Consider the following 3,363-nt stretch of genomic DNA (forward strand, 5'->3'; position numbering starts at 1 on the left):
CATGGTCCAAAATTCCTGTGGCATCCAGAAGGTGCAGTGACCCCCCCCAGGCAGAGGCAGGCCACAAACACCTGCAAGTGCAAGTCCCTCTGCTTAGATAAAGCACTGGCCAAGGTGGATTGGAGGTCTGGGGTCCTCAAACCCCCCAAGCAGGACCCTGTTAGTTGCAGGGGTGCTTCCTGCACCCCCCCACACTCTGGTCCTCAGCCAAAGCCCTTGAGTGTTGTCCTGTTGGGATGGGTGAGATGGAAAACAAACTCCCTTTGGCCGCTCTTCAAGGAACCCGCCTGCAAAAATCCCTCTGCAATTATGGGATTGTTCAGCAGAGATTAAACAGCCCACAGTGCTCACTGGGAGGGGAACAAACTGGGAACTGGCTGTGACCTACTGGACCAGATGCTTTGCTGTTGCTACCCAGGCTTTGTTGCACAAGCAACCAACCAGTGACATTTCCAAAGAGGCCTCGTGTGCAGCTCAGGGGAACAAACATCACCTGCACACACAGCCCTGCCTTTCCTCTCCCAGCACACCAGTGCTCCCTTCCCCAGCCTGGAAGCCAAACAGATCTGGAAGGAGGGAGGAAAGTGGACACAGAACTGCCAACAAATCCAGGAGAGAGCAGCTCTCAGCCTTCCCAGCAGGCAGGAAAATGGAGTTTCAGAGTTAAAAGGCAAAAGAGGCATTGCAGAGTCTGTCAGCACCTTCCATTAGCTGACAGGAGTCAACAGTTAAAAGACAAAGAACAGATGCCATGAGACACGTTTCTTCTGAGGATTTTCACTTGTTTCTACTTACAAATGTGGTTGAAAAAATGGCAATATGAAACTTGTACCCTTAATCATCCGATTGCTTTGTATCAGAGTGTTAGTGACTCACCTCCAGGATTTTATACACATTTCACCACTTTTGTGTTGTTAACCCTCATCAGGCAACACAGCCTGGGCACAGCAAATTGCTGCTGGTCTGAGGGCAAGAAATAATATTAAAACTAAAAGTAATAGTAATTGTCTTCTGAGTTCTGGATTGGGTTTTATGATAACAGAACAAGAACTAGCACGGGTTTAGTCTGACTCAAACTGGATGGCTGGTTACAGGACTTAACCACAGAAATATCTGTGAGGGTGGGGAGGCCCTGGCACAGATTTCCCAGAGAAGCTGTGGCTGCCCCATCCCTGGAAGTGTCCAAGGCCAGGTTGGAGGGGGCTTGGAGCAACCTGGGCTAGTGGAAAGTGTCCCTGCCCATGGCAGGGGGTGGGTCTGGATGAGCTTTAAGGTCCTTTCCAACCCAAACCAGTCTGGGAGTTGATCTTTCTCACTTTCTTGCCACATAGAACTTTCATTCACAGGACCTGCAGAAGAAGGAGGGACACCAACCCTCCCTGCTGGGCTGCCTCTCACCCAGGCAGAGGTGGAGCTGTGCTCTAACACTGGTGCTTTCCCCCTTTCCTGAGCACAGGCCCTGCTGAGGAGGAGAAGCAGCACAAGGACTCACCTCAGCCCAGGTGAGACACCTTTGCCCCTTGTGCAAGTGTTTTGCAAGAAAAGGAAGCTGGTTTCACTGCATCCAGTCGTTCAGCTTTGTCCTTCTCCTCAAACTCCCCTGGCAGGTCCAGCAGGCCAAAATCCACCCACACAGATGGTTTGGCTGCTTTCTGAGAGGTTATCCTTCCAGCTGGACTGACCTCCTTATCTTCAGCGTGCTCTCCACGTGCTAAATGGATTCTCCTCAATCTGCTGATGGTTCTTCCTGCACTACAGAGGGCAAGAACAGAGAAGGGACCTGGGAAGGAGCAGGGAATGCAGAGGATATCCAGGAATGGCGAAGCCTGGAGCAACCACAGGGCCACAGCCCTGTCTGGTGTGTCCTCAGCACTGAGTGACCTTGAGTGGAGCTGCTCTCAATCCATGTTTTACACCCACCTGAACCTCCAAGGAGCTGATCTGCCCTTCTTTTTAAGGCTGAGCCTGGCTCTGGTGCTGGGAAGGATAACCAGAGCATGCCTGAGACATGAGGATGGAGCTTGGACTGACACACAAGCCCTGCAGAGCTCAGTCCTTACTCACACAACAGCCTGGACAGGAAATAAAGGTCAGAAAGGAGGTGGAGAGAGCAGAGAGCTCTGAGGTCACAGCAGGATCTATCAGAGCTGCAAAGACAGTTGCAGAAACACTTCCTGCTCCTGAAAAGCTGCTCCACCAGGACACCTCCCCAGGGATACAGCTGTATTCACAGGGGCATTTGTATGCCAGGACCACTGTACAAAAGGAAACATGGAACAGAATCTGTGTGCCATCCATCAGAACTGGGTTGCAGAGGCCAGGAACTCTGAATTGCCTCACATGCACAGTCCCCTCTGCTTCTGGAGAGACTCAGAGCACCAGGGCACAGCTCCTGCCCCACACAGCCCTGCTGCTGGGCACCTCCAAACACCACCTCCCTTCAACTGAGACAACCCCAACAGGAGCAGAGCTAAAACAGCATTTGCAGCAGCTGCAAATACCCTTGTACCCACCCACAGGCAAAATCGGGGCTGTTCTCCACCCTCAAATGGCTGAACTAGTCTGCAAAAGGAGTTGAGAAGAAAATAAAGATATAGAAAAACAATTAACTCTAATCCCAGCTGAAACCAGGACAGGAAGGAACAAGATTTTTCGTGTCACTTCATTTTCTGGGCTAAGTGCAACTCTTCCAAAGTGAAAGACAGACATTCATTCCAAGCAGCTGGGGATAAGGGGATCCTCATTTACAGGGAAAGTCCCAAACCCAACCCCCCACCACCCACAGCTCACCAGAATTAACCCAAAGCCTGCAGCTTGCAGCAGCTCTGCCAGAAAAGTCTCTTGGAGAGGGATAACTTGGTTTTCTGCTGTGCAGCATCTGCTCCAGCCTTTGTCAGCCACTCCTTTCCATGTCCATCTTCCCTCCAGCCATCTGCATCACAACCCATCCATTGTTCCCAACTGCTTTTCCAAGGGATCCAGCACCCACAGCACTAAGAACAGGGTGTTCTGCCAAGGAGCAGATGCTTTTGAGCATTCACAAGTGTAAGCATGCCTGACAGTGCCTTCAGCTGTCCCGTTCCCACCTCTTGTCATCCTGTAAGTGCCAGTCTCGCTGGGCTCTGGGTTGCTCTGATCTCCCAGCAAAGCCCTCAGTGAGGACCAAGTTGCTCAAACTGATTAGAATTCATTGTAAAAATTCACTCCCCGGTCAGGCATGGCAGGTTTGGAGAGAATCCACAGTTTGTTCACATCACAGGTATCACACCCCTCTTGTAAAGACAAACTGCGACCTGAGTGTAAGCAGGGAGCGATCCCAGCTCCCCTGTCAGGGATCCCAGGGCAGGCAGGGCTGCACCACCC

The sequence above is a fragment of the Manacus vitellinus genome, unplaced genomic scaffold, assembly GCF_001715985.3.
Source record: "Manacus vitellinus isolate BGI_N305 unplaced genomic scaffold, ASM171598v3 scaffold_27_pilon, whole genome shotgun sequence".
Classification (NCBI taxonomy): domain Eukaryota; kingdom Metazoa; phylum Chordata; class Aves; order Passeriformes; family Pipridae; genus Manacus; species Manacus vitellinus.